General features: G+C 40.7%; 1 protein-coding gene across 2 annotated transcripts in view; it reads left to right on the forward strand.

The window, feature by feature from the left end:
* C1_2H1orf159 (chromosome 1_2 C1orf159 homolog) overlaps positions 1-14,223 on the forward strand; it is a 273,746-nt gene that overhangs the window by 17,182 nt on the left and 242,341 nt on the right. For both annotated transcript variants that reach the window (XM_085609641.1, XM_085609644.1), the window contains exon 2: positions 10,468-10,560. The gene's annotated coding sequence lies outside the window, so the exon portion shown is untranslated. The remainder of the gene's footprint in view (positions 1-10,467; positions 10,561-14,223) is intronic.

Consider the following 14,223-nt stretch of genomic DNA (forward strand, 5'->3'; position numbering starts at 1 on the left):
TGTTTGAAAACGGAATACTACTCAGAGCCTACCGATTTGCGGTTGGTCAGCATACTATCACCTTTCACCTCCAGATTTTCTAACTGGCAAGATTACCCACTCACGACACGAACAGTCGGTTGCTATTCCCCCTTTCGTTCGCGGCCGGCCCTGTTGGGTTGTAGGCGACTTGCTGTGTTCAACTCTGTGAGACCCTACTTTCATCGTTGCTATGCAAGCATGAACAGACCACGGCTAGCCGGCCCGCTGGGTTGTAGGCGACTTAACTCTGTTTACCCTACTTTGTATTCTGCCAATAAAAACAGATTTAACACTAACAAAGCACACTTGTGTGACTGACTACAGGTGAGGCATGGCATCCAATATCTTTGTCCACTAAGACCGTTAAAAACCAGCCTTGGACCTTAGTTATTACACATTTTCATTATAGCTAGGCTCAGTATTTTCGCATACACTGAGTGAGCTTTGCATTATTGAGGAGCAGTTTTGATACTTCTCAACATTTGTGGTTACACTACATTTGTCTTGTGATCCACACCTGCTTGATCAAGGACATTTGCCTCTGCTATTCCCTTATATTGGATTAAGGCCACTAGCATTTTATACCTTTTTTGTGGAAAAGTGAACAAATTAGACATATTTATGATCTGGTGATACCAGCTATTTGGCAATTATCTGTACGTTCAACTATGGTTTCTGGCTTGCAAAATGATGACAAAATTAAGAGTTTTATTTGCTCAAGTGGAAGCTTTACTAGGGTTTAGCATGAATCGGGCCTGTGCTGATGATTGTCCAGCGGTAACTCTTAAGTTGTTAATAAATTCCACATAAATGTGATGAAGTTATATTGAAAAAACATATATCTGTGCCTTTTGATGTGTGAGATGTGCGTCAGATTTTTGATTGCAATAGACTGTTAAAAATGGTAATTGTTTTAGTTTTGAGTACAAAACTGTTACTAATTTTAATTTATAAAATCATGGATACCCTCGCGTAAAATTATACCAATAACCGGAAGATCGCACTGTATCTGTGTCACTGTGGGGTTCACCCATCTCGCGCTACTATCTGTTTCTCAGCTGCTCCTCGTTCCTGCAGGTATTGTACTCTTATAACAAGACTATATTCCGCTACTCAGTGCACTTCTGATCAACAAAATAGCTGTGTGCCCATGTTGTTCTTTATTGCTTACGTGTTTAACCGCTGTAATAACTAGTGTTCGTGCTGCCTAGCTCAATAGTATGCGTTTTAATCAATCTTCCAGGCAATATGTAGTAATAGTCCTGCAGTATTTTTATTTGTATGACTCACCCGCTTGGTGTTGCATTGTTATCTACATAAACCTTTTTGGGCCTGTTTCTGCTAATTATATTCCAAATATTAATAATTAGTGAAGTTTACTTATCATTAGGATTCGCAGGTGAGGTTTTGCTAACAATTAGTTTCTTAAAACCCACACTCGGTTGCTTCCCGTTCTAGTCAACACTTATTATTTTGTTTTCACAAGGGAGTGAAGAGATGTCCTGACGTCATATTAACATCAAGAACAAAAAAGCATTATTTTAATAAACCATGCTCATAACTTTGTTCGCCCTCCCTTCCACATCACCCATAAAAATACAGGTTAAATCGCTAACAAACACCATTGCATTCTTCACAGCACACAGGCTAGCACTGTTATAATACAGTTAATAAATAAAATGATACTCCACTCACTCTGACACGTTTTATCTAGTAGAAAACCTATACAACAAAAACCGTCCGAATAAGCACATCACTGCAAACAAAAACTCCTATTTGAACAAGCATTAAAAATGCAATAGGTCTCGCCTTTCATTAAGTTAAAGCCATTTGCTTTGCTATACAATACAAGCAAAGCAAATGGCTTTAACTTAATCAAAGGCAAGACCTATTGCATTTTCAATGCATGCTCTGGGATTGTTTTGGCCAGGAGGGACAATCAAACTATTCTGAAATCCGGGCGATTGGTTGCAAACAAAATAAATAAAACTCAAATCCGTTGATTGAAGAGGTAAATCCTATGTGACATTCTGAGGTTGGTAGATTGGGAAATGTGACTTTCTGTGGTCAAGAATGGTACCAGAAAGTTAGGAGCAATGCAGGCTCGCCACACTCACAATTTTGAAATACAGGTCCCTACTTCTTGTCTTGCAGTTTTTTAGGTCTCACCTAGGCACCGCTTATGCTGTCTCTTCGAGACATTGCTGACTTGAAGCTAAGCCAGTTTTCCTCCCATTCTTTTAAATTGGCTCCTGGTACTGTCCTTTCCAAATGGTTGCTTTTGATTTGTCAGTAGGCTTAGTAATCCCTCCTTAGTATTACATTTTCTCCTTTTATAACCTCCCATGAGGACTGGCCCTTTTACTGGGTTACTTGGTATGTTTTATTTACAGTCTGTGAGCACTATTTTCTTAAACGGCTTTCTCCTATTGGAGGCAAGACATGCTTTCCTGCAATGGGGTCACTTTTCAACTCTCTGCTGACTTTCATATTATGCGTGGTGTATCACCTGGGCATGACGCAGTACCAACTTTCTTTTGCTTTGCATGCCCCGGCGCGCTCCTTCAAGTTCTTTTTCTTCCCCCCTCCCACTTTAAATTAAGAGCCCTCCTCTCCCCACTCTGTATTCTTGTTTCGCATAGGCAGGGGAGGTGGGACCGGTCCACGCCACAGCTTGAGGAGGAGTCCTCAAAATACACACTAGGACTCCGCACTCTTCCAGGGCAGCTGAGGCCGACTCAAAGCCATGCTGGTGCCGCAGCTACTTGCATGGCAGGCGTCACCATAAACACTGACAATGCTATTATTTAATAGCAAAATGTATTGTGTACTTTAAAGTAATTTTCATTTCTGTTGATTAAGTTGAGCTAACACACCGGGAAACATTGTTTAAAAAAAACAAAAAACGCAGGACTGGGGCATTGTGTGCTCTGAGACATGGAGTTACCGGGTAACTAACCATACAAGGCAGTCTTTCCTGCGCCTGTAAAATATTTTGATATTTTCTTTTAGCTTAACAACCTGTTTCATTCATCCAGTATTAATGTTCCATAAGCGCTATTATTTATGCTTTAGTACAGACGGTTCCAATATATTTTTCCTAAAAGTATTTGTGGTATTAAGTGTTTGTTTCAAAGGCACAACACACGACTTTATCAGTCGCGGCCGGCATTAATTGCGGGTGGGGGGTGCGGGCGCTAACACGGGGAGGAGGAGAGGGGTTAATTTAATACCTGTCCCCCGGCCGGGTCCCGCGTTTTCTCGGCTCCTGCTCTCCTGCCTCCGGCAGAAACAGGAAGCAGGCAGCCTCCCATCCCTCCCCTAAGCCAATCACAACACTGCAATGGCAGCGTTGTATTGATGGGGACGCTGCCCAGCCAGGGGCTTACGGGGAGGCCATTTTCTCCTTGTAGGCTGCATTGCAGCCTGCATGGAGAAAGGGCAGATTGCGCATGACTGGTTTGGGCGGCCCCAGAGGGCCGACCAAACATTTATTGCGCCCTCAGGAGTGGGCACACCACTCCTCCCCTGCTTGCAGTGCAACCCTGCCCGCCCGCCCGCAACCAAACCCTCCTGCTTTTTCGCAGTGTGAGAAGCAGAAACATAAAATGGTAGTTCTTTCCACTTTGTTTCTGCGTCTCGCACTGTGAGAAAGCAGTGGGGCGACTCTCCTCTGCCATAGTGGAGGAGCCGCCCCTGAACTTTACTGATTTCACCCACATACCAACTTCTGGGTAAAAAATGCCAGCTTGTCAGTAACATACTAACAAGGTGGTAACCACAGAGGAAACTGGGAATTATTTTACCTCAAAGACTGGGTAAATAAGTGTTGCGTTCTCCATAGCAAGGTGGATTAACACTGCTTTGGAAACACCGTTTTGTTCATCTAACCTGTTTTTTACAGCATAGTTGTGGCAAAAAAGTGACGCAGCTGGACATGACACCTGTTTAACCTATACACTTATGATTTGGGTCCATTTGTTCAGGTCGAAGGGATCGCTGTTTGCAAATTTTTAGCTATATTGTGGTCCAGGCTGGATAGCACTTTTTACAGGTCAGAGAAATGATCTGTAACTTCTTTAGTAGCACTTTTGTGTTTATTACTGGAGAAACCTTTATATATGGCAGAAGGTACCCGCTACCTTATATTTCTACGGGTATGACTGGTTCCAAAAGAGACCCAGGGGAGTCCCGGGAGGTATGGCTTGCGTGGATACCCCAACGTTTCTGTAGCCAGAATCCCCCTGCAAACCTCACATTTTGATGAAAACATCTACTGTTTCTCGAATTCTGTGTGCAAAAGTTGTAGGATCACCGAACTGACACAAATTTCCTACCACCCAGCGTTCCCCCAGGTCTCCCGATAAAAATGGCACCTCACTCTTGTGGGTGGGTCAAGTACCCGCGACAGGCAAAGACCCAAAACGTATTGCAGAGAGATCTAAATAACCTATCACAAAACAATCTGGTTTTGCAAGGGGGGGGGGGGTCACCTGGGTTTCTGGCCCCGGCGGCCATCTTGGGAAACTACCAAACCCACTCATTTCTGAAAACTAGACACCCGGGGTAGTACAGCGAGGTTTGGCTTGCGTGGACCCCCCAATGTTTTCCTACCCAGAATCACCTGTAGTGTAGTTCCTATGTCCCTGATTGGCTCTGCGCATTGGAATAACATACACTATAGATTTTACATAGGACTAGGTCAGTATGTCTCTATCGAGTATATATTAAACTTAATTACTTGTGTGTTCCAGCTAACTCAGAGGTCACTAGAAACTTCTCAAATATATAAGAAGGGATTAGTCGCTGACAACCGCATAAACATGACAACTTTGTTTCCCTTTAGAATCGGAACAGTCTCAGAAACGTGGAAACAATAGATAACAGTTTCACTCAGTCAATCGTGCATGCTTCGTTTCTACAGAGTTGCACAGAAATAGAGAGACGGGCGTTTCAATAAAAGGCTTTATTGAACAGTCTTATTTCTCATGCAAGAGTTATGAATTGCTACAATCGTAAGACAGACTGTGAAGTACAATATGTACGTGGTTAGCTGTAAGATCAAATACTGCAATAGCATGGTTTGTAGCTATGACATATATTAATCAAAATACATACATACATAAATAACATAATGCTAAAATGTGATACTCATCTGATGCTTCTAAATTGTCCTACCCCAGTGTACCTAACCTAAGTGCAGTACGAGGTTTGAAGTAGGTGCTGTTTCTAAAGTATAGCTAGCTGTATTTTAGTGTAGCCAAGAGTTTCCAAAGGTTTCTCTAAGTTCTGGCCGGCTCCATACCTGAGAATGAGAGAGGTTGGATTCTCTTTAAGTGACTCGATAGTCTAACCCCCCCGCAAGGTAAGTCAGAGAGCATTGGAGCTGGATTCTCTGCGAGGAGGATGGCCGCGTCAGGTCAGTGCATCAGGCTGGAACTCGATCTCCTTCCGAACTTGCCGTGGCGATCCACGTAGTCGGGGTTGGATCGAATCCTCCGGGAACCGCAATTTGCCAGGGCAAGTGCTGGTATATTTATACCTTGAAGGTGTCTCGGAAGGCCAGTATTGACGTAAAAGTCGGGCAGAGGAATGTCATGAATGATCCTCTAAGGAATAGATGTTCATGCATACTTGATGAGTTCTTGGAGAAATCAATATTCAAGCTGAGGGAAGTTCCTAAAGGATAAGGGTCTGGTTTTCCAAGAATTCGTTGTGACGTGGATGGACGGATGTAGGTGGCCATGCCTGAATTTGGTTTGTACAGACAATGTCTAAATAAGGGCCGGATTTCTATGTCCAAATAAGGGCAATGTGAATTGTAACTATATAAGGGCATAAATCGGGAAACCTATATACGGAATCTAAATCTGCACACAACACCCCTACAAACCTCAAATTTAGCTGAAAAAATCACTCAAAGGAAAATGTATCTTTCTTTTTTTTTTTTTTACAATGTTTGGTTTGCAAGGGATTCTGGTTAACAGAACCTTGTGAGAGCCAGTCAAGTCACCCCATCCTGGATTCCCCTGGGTGTCTAGTTTTCAAAAATGTATAGGTTTGCTAGGTTTCCCTGGGTACCGGCAAAGCTAGGGTTCACAATCTACAGCTAGGCACTTTGCAAAAAAAAGGGCCAGTTTGCACTGTAAAAATAAAGTGTGTCCACGTTGCGTTTTGGGCCGTTTCCTGTCGAGGGCACTAGGCCTCCCCACACAAGTAAGGTACCATTTTTATCGGTAGACTTAGGGTAACCGAGAATTGTAGAGCAACTGTTATTACCTATTGACTTTCGATGCATTTCTGCCTTCCAAATGAAAGACAATTTGTAAAAGAAAGGAGTCACTTTGAAAAATGTCCTATAATTCTCATGCTAGTATGGGTACTCATAATTTCGGAAATGTGCAAATAGCTACTGTTCTAAACTCTATATTTTGCTCCAATTTTAGAAATACTAGGTGTCATTTCATCCCGATTTTTCACTGCATATATTTTCCCAAATTATTTGGTATATACCCGATACATTATAAAAAGCCATTGCAAGACGCTGCTTAGTTATTGGCTCTGGGTTCATTGGGCTTTTGATGAACCTACAAGTCCTATATATACCCACAACCAGAAAGGTCCAGCGGATGTAACGGTATATTGCTGTCAAACATCTGTTCTAATTAGAAGAATTTATAGGTGAAAACGTTGCCACAAATGGCTGTTTTTCAACTCATTTTCAATTGTTCCTATTTTCAACTGTTAGTTTCTATAAAGAAACCTTGAAGGATTTACACAAATGCCCACTTGCTGAATTCAGAATTTTGTCTACTTTTCCAAAATGTATAGCTTTTCAGGATCCATTATTGCCTTCATACCCATTTCTACCATTAACTGGAAGAAGTTTGAAAGCACAAAAAATAGCAAAAATAGACTATGTCCCAGTAAAATGCCAAAACTGTGTAAAAAATGTTGGTTTTCTGACAAAAGTAAGTCAGTCCCTGAAAGCTGGGAAAATGGTGATTTCAGCCCCACAAACCCTTTGTTGATACCATTTGCAGGGAAAAAAAACAGTCACTTTCATTTGCAGCACTTTTTACCCCCAAAAACAAAATTTAGCTGTATTTTGGCTAATTTCTGGGTCCCTTCCACGGGCAATCCACAAACCCTGGGTACCTTTAGAATCCCCATGATGTTGGAAGAAAAGGACGCACATTTGGCGTTTATACGTTATGTGGTCTAAAAGTTACAGGAGTCTAAGCGCCAACTACCCCAAATAGCCAAAAAATAGCTTAGCACAGGGGGGAAAGGCCTAGCAGCGAAGGGGGTAAGATGATGTACACATTTTATTCTATGAATACAATGAATTATTTTGTACTATGACTACATTTTGCACGGCTTATGCATTCTTGTACTGTACTTTGGCTATTTAAATGCCATTAAAATTATTGAATGCAAAAAAAAAAGCTGATAAAATGAGGACTGTTGAGTTGGGTAACAATAATAATGCTTTTTCTTGGCACCTAGAGAAGATATGGGTTTGCTACAGTTATTTAGCACACTGAAGAAACAAACAATATTATATAACATTAAATCCTTATAAGCTTGCAATCTCTTTATACATAACTGTTTGTTTCCTTACTGTAGTTTAGTAGTAAACATATTAGTCATCTGTAATAAGACATAATGACTCAACTGTAATAAGCTTTAAGGCCGGCTTAAAAGTTAGCTGCCACCTTCCATTCTTCTTAAAATAGTGCAGCCCTCTTTTGTATCTCATCGCAGACAAGCATGTGTGCTTATTGTATATATTTTAAGCCATACCCTTTAATCACCTACACCACGTCTTTTTAAAATGATCCATTTCATAGCCCACCCCAGCTTTTCTCATCTCATTAAAAGCACTGCTCTCACGTCCTAGGATTCCTTCTATCCTTATCCCTCCCTGACAATTCCTGATCATGCCTCCATGGCTATCTGACCATCTGCAAACAACAGAACAGAGCATGAAAATAAAAAAGTAAAAAACATTGTCATTTTTAAGGCCAACAGCTCTAACTTTCACAAATGCGAGACCTATCGCAATTTAACTATGAAGCAACATGCGCTAAAAACTGCTGCCACCTGCTTCACCATCTTAAAATGGTTGAAGAAAATCATCTGGATGCTCCCTAGTGCTACCCAAAATACTGTTTTCCTGGCACTTGTAACATCTAGACTGGACTACGGAAATATTCTTTACTTGGGAGCAAATCGGGATGTATTATGTAAGCTTCAGGTGGTTGCAGAATTCTGCCGCAAGACTGCTTTGTAAACTCCCAAGAATGTCCTCTACTTCTAGTGCCTTGAGAGAGCTACACTGGCTTAGAGTGGAAAATCGGACTAAGTTTAAAGCTCTGAACTATATGTTAAAGATCAAGACCGGTACCTGCAAAAACTAGTCCGCCCCTATCAGCCCTCCCGCCTGTTGCGTTCCACATCTCAGGAAAAATTTGTGGTTCCTAGGGTCAAGCTTACAAGAATGGGTGGTTGCTCTTTTTCCTATCTTGGCCCACTCTTATGGAATTCTCTCCCCATATTGATTCGTAGAGAAACACTTTATACGAATTTCCGTAAACTACTAAAAACTTGGTTGTTCAATCAATAATCTTTCACTTCCTTGGTTCCTTCAGCTCTGCGCTGGGAAACCCTTTTTGGGTAGCTGTGCGCATTATAAAACTATTTTAACATAACATAACATTGCGGATGCTTGTCTTTTAGAGATTCTAGCCCAGCTGAGGATGACCTTCAGAGGAATCACCATTTTGTGCTATCTTGCATTCTACTTTTTGGATATTCTCATGTGAACAATCCCCTAGCTAAGTAGGAGAGCGGCATACAGTTCACTACGCGCCACAGTGAGATAAATCAAGCACTATTGTTATGATGGGCTATGTGGATTTTGTTAGGGACAGTTCAGTGCCTCACTCACCCCCTCAAGGGTACAGTGCCCCTGCAGCCACAATAGTCTGTTACCAGGTGCCACATTGCGTAGTATACTCTTAACTGTACATGGGATTCAACTTTGGTGTCATTGCCTAACCACTACAGGTTAGGTTGTATTGTTAAATGTTGAACAAAGAAGATGATGCTCCTGCTCATGCTTGATATTTGGGCAGATACTTCCCTCGCTGATCACACACCACATGGTGTTCATAAGATTTGTAGTTTTCTTGCACCTTGTACACTGCTAGCTAAATGCCTTGTGTATCATTTGTTAGAATGCAGGCTGTGGATTTGGCACATGTGAAAGGTGTTGGTTTGAGAATGCTTAAGGCAGTGGTCCTCTGCTGCAGTCTATGCTTCTCAGTATTAAGCTTTTTGGGGATGAGGGCAAACAAACAATGCACCACAGATTCTGGTGACTGTCACTTTAAGAATTGAAAAAACATGTACAGAAGCAGTGTCTTTAAATGTTGATTTTGGCGAATGACTGCTGATAGTGGAGTACCTGATGGTGCTGCCTGACTTGGAGAGGCATGACCAAGGCCATAGTTTGCTTTCAAAGAAAACAAGCTGTATTAAATGATTCTACTTTTCTCAAATGATTCTACTTTTCTCAAAGCCCTATCAGCCTTTAGGTACTCGCTGCTTTCTGGTTTGAGTGGCGCTCATGGAGCTTGAGGACTCTTGTTTTTTCACAGTAATATATATGTGTAACACCATGTCATCTCTAATCCCTGCTGCTTGGGACTGATACAAGTGCATCTCACTCACCGACCAAACAATACCCCAACTCTAGGTTGTGCTTGCACTTACAACGAATAAGAAAGATTTAGAAGTACGACGTAGGAGTCTCAAGTGAGGTTTCATCTCTCAGAAGTGTAATGTAACCTTTGTTCATGAAATGAAAGCAATTTCTTTTTTGTTCACTTATATCTATAACTTCTTTACTTGCCATCAGGGCCGGACTGTGAACCAAGACTAGCTCGTGCAAAAATGTTAAGTAAGCTATACATAGCTCCATGCTAGTGAGCGAGCCTGGTACTCTTCATTGGAATTGTGTGTGTGTGTGTGTGTGTGCGTTGGGTAGGTTTAGCCTCTCAACCCATTTCCCCCAGAAAAATAGGTCATAATGGTGCAAATTACAATACAAAAATTTTAATATATTGGTTCCACTGTTTCTGAGCTGTGTCGTGTTAGACCAGCCAAACATAGAAGAAGCCCTTTGATTGTAGCCCACCAGAAAATGTTCCAATTGGCCATGCCGACCACGTCTGCCAGGGCTGTGCCTACATTGTTTTCAAAGGATTATTTAATTAGGGCGGTGAGCAGGTAGGATATGACAGGCGCCTGGGGTATTGCATGTAAACTGTCTCTTGGTGTGGGATTGAAAATTCAGATGTTAAGGTTCTGCAGTTGAGATGATTTGAAGTGGTAGAATTCCCTTGCTGATTCAATCCTTAACTGTTTTTTTCCTTCTAGATTTTCAGAGTATCAACATTCCGTGTACCATTGCCGCGTCTTGGAGGTCGAAACAAAATATTTGGGTGTCTGGGCCCTGACAAAATCATAGAGGTAGATTTGCATATCCTATTACTTCACTTTCACCTATGTCTTAGAACCTGTAGCCTCATCCCATTTAATGCTTCCTCTTAATCTTAAGCAGGTGCATGATGATACGAGCCAGTGCAAGCCAGACCCTTTAATAATCTTATCAGGTTTATTTTGATGCAGTGGTTGTTGGGATAAATACTTCACAGTACTTTCCTTTAGAAACAATGAATGCTTTAGAACAGCCAGCAGAAGCCTTTGAAAAATGTTTTCCAATAAGTACAATGGAGTACAAACCTATCCTCTTATAACATGCTTAAAAGCCCCAATTCAATATCAAGGGATCTCATTCTAGAATGAAGATGCATGCACATCTGTGGGGATGCAAATTCCCTGTTGATATGCTTCCCATTGACTGCTCAAAATAATATAAACTGGTAACATTGGTTTATGATACACTTGGTAATGTTAATAATTAAACACATTAACTCTATTTATGAATTAGTTGGGTGTTGTAGTTAGCTTCCACTTAATGAAATTAAACTTGAGATGTTATTTGTTTGATTAAACTTTAATGCTTTTCGCTATGCTTAAATGTTATTAGTTCCATTAGTGAACCAGGTTTTCAGTTTCTTTTTACATCTTCAGAAATCACTTGTAAGGTTTTGAGGCGTGATTATCATTGTCTATTTATCCCCTCCACCAACCCCAAACCAAGGGACTGATTTAGATTTTAGTAGACTGGACACTCTGTTACAAACCCAACGGAGTACCATGACCGCCAAACCCTGGGTCCGCCACAGGAAGCAGATAATTCTGGGCCCAATTTCCCCCGTGTAATTCCTCCGTTTCTGTCCAGACTTTCACCCAGAGAGTTCAAAAGATCTGCTGTGTTTCCACAGATCTCCGAATTCCGATGGGGCCCTAACTGCTGGGACCGGCCACATCAGAATTGGGAAACCAATTTTGCTAAGGGGTATAGCCTTCAGTTTCATACTTCGAGAGATTGTTTATTTAACAATTGAGCTAGTTATGTCAAAGATTTTTTGTTCTATTAATTTTGTGTTTGGTGGTTATCAGAAGTTAAAACAACAAATATTCACCTACATTTGGATTGCTGTTCGCATGTTGTTTGACCTTTGACAGCCGTCCTCTTATTTCCCAGTAATTTCCAGCAAGAGTTTGGCCTTGACCTGCAAACGGAATTGTAATACCAAAATAACACTAAACTATCTTGGTGTTGTTTTGTGTCATTAAAAACCAATTTCCTTAACTCCTGACCCTGGTGGGACTCTTCATTTAATTTAAATTGTCTAACTTATGAGATCATGTAAAAACAGCTGCAGGGCTCTGGGGGGGGGGGGGGGGGGGAAGACCCATGCAGTTGTATTGTCAGGTACACCAGCTACTTGAGTGAAAAAAAGGTTGCATGGTCTTGTCTTTCAGGGTGTTGAAATAGCATAAATTCTTTGCATGATTAGGGAATCAGTCTCCAGTTAATTGTGGATATTCTCTTATGAATGAGAGCTCTTTCTATGTGCATAATGGCTTATACAGGAATGGCTCCATAGTGGAGAGCTCTCTACCCGAGTAGTCTATTGAAGGGCTAGCTCTGTGATGGCATGCTTCATAGAAGATATCTCTCTATGCCCGGACTGTCTGTATACTGTAAAATTGGCACCTGGGTGGACTACACTGCCCTGTAAAATTGGCACCTTGGTGGTTGACCCCCCACTGTAAGATACACTTTAAATATTGAACTGGCTCCACTGTGGCGGCGTACGCATTATAGGCCTCGCTTAATAGTGTAACATTGTCTCTGCTAATAGTGGCTCCACAATGATTCACCAATAGGAGACAAATTTTGTAATGATCTCAAACATTATAGAGTCATAATCCACATTGCTTTCATTTGCAGTAGTGTTGTTTGGAGAAAGATTTAAAAAATCAGTGATATACTATGGCTCCGATTCCTGGGGTTTTAATGTTTGTTTGCCCTAATGGTTTGGATTTATGTATTTAAGAAGATCTCTTTGGGTTGCTTAGCCGAATGTTTATTTGTGCTGTTTTTGATTGCAAGTCTATCTGATATATTATATGCCTAGAGCACTAAAGTTTTAGAAAGGCAGAGAAAATTAGAGATGTTGGACCAAACAACACTTCTCCTAGATGACCAGTAGTGCTCCTTAGTATCTGGTGCTATTGGCAAAAATTAATACTTTCCAGTTGAAATCAAATATTTAAAATGTTTAGTTCAACCATCTAGAATATTTGATTTTCCAGTTAACCCTTTAAGAATAGGAAGATGTGTAGCAATGAGGACACGTTTTTATCAAAACTATGGCTAGAAGATATTCACAGAATAACACAGTGAGACTCTGATTAGCGTTGTCATCTTAGAAGAACGGTCAGCCTGTCCTCTCTTTGTAAATGCTAAACGTTAGCTTGAATGAGCAAAACGTTTGACTTTTTTGTAGCACGTTTCCTACAAGAAATCACTATGTCACTCTTCCTACAGGCACAGGATTTGGAGATGCCTCAATGTTTTGTCACTGAAGGAGTATGCCTAGAACTTGTAGGAAAAAGAAAATAGCAGTAATAGTTTCCGTGATTAAACGACCAGTTCAAGTCATCTAAGCATGGTGTCATGAATGTGATTTTTAATTTTTTAACTCTTTCAGTGCCCCTACTTCACTGAGCTCCCATGATCACACTGCTATTAAATGGGAAAGGGACTGAATGTACCTGTGCTTCGGATCCTCAGTATCTCCTAATTGGTAATGGTTAGGCATGTACTATCCTTGTATCGATAAAAATATTCTTCTAACATATTCAGAAAAAGGCCCCGAATTACGACAGCCTTCAAAGCATAAAAATCTAAAGTCTTACTTTTTGCTTTGTATTATTCTTGCCCATTGATTATTTGGAGCAAAAATATTAATACAGCAATGTATGTTCACTATCAAACTCTGGTGTTAAATTTCACAATCCCTTGCAGGCTACATTTTCCCATTATGTGTCTGATCCAATCCCAACATGTTTGTTTTCCATTTCCTTGATGTGTTCTTCTTCGCCCTGACGATGGGAGCGGGGTTCACCAGTGTCATGATTAAGATACTGTCTCCAGCAGTGTTGCTTATTGCTGGCGAAGGAGTGCCCTGGGTTGCCTAGCAAATCTCATGGTTTGTGATCTGCGCATTTATTGAGTTTGGATGCACAATTGACTGCTACAAAAAATAGAAAAGTAGACAAGAAATGTGTTGTGGTGAAACTGCATTTCTGGGAATTTTACAAATATGGAGTGCTTAAAGTCAAAATTTGTACCACTACATTGTCGTTCTTAACTATTTTGTAGTGTTTTGTTTTTTAAACTTTTTTGATCAATCTCTTTAATTTCATTTTATTTACCATGTTTTGCGCTTTAAAAAAACTAATATTTGTACAGGGGATACCCTATGCAATTCTTGTTTTTTCTCTTCTTGTTTGCATCTCAGTATCTGATTTTTCTTCAACCAACTTATACTCCTCATTTCGCCCCAAAAAACTCTTTCAAAGAAATGTTCAACACAGAAATGCCTTACATTATAACAATTAATTTTGAAATGTACTTTTTTTTGTCATTCAAAGTGTTCATCCATAATTTAAAAAAATTTCAGCCAACGCGTGCTTTGCGGCGGTACATGCCGC

The sequence above is a fragment of the Triturus cristatus genome, chromosome 1_2 (genome assembly GCF_964204655.1).
Source record: "Triturus cristatus chromosome 1_2, aTriCri1.1, whole genome shotgun sequence".
Taxonomy (NCBI): Eukaryota; Metazoa; Chordata; class Amphibia; order Caudata; family Salamandridae; genus Triturus; species Triturus cristatus.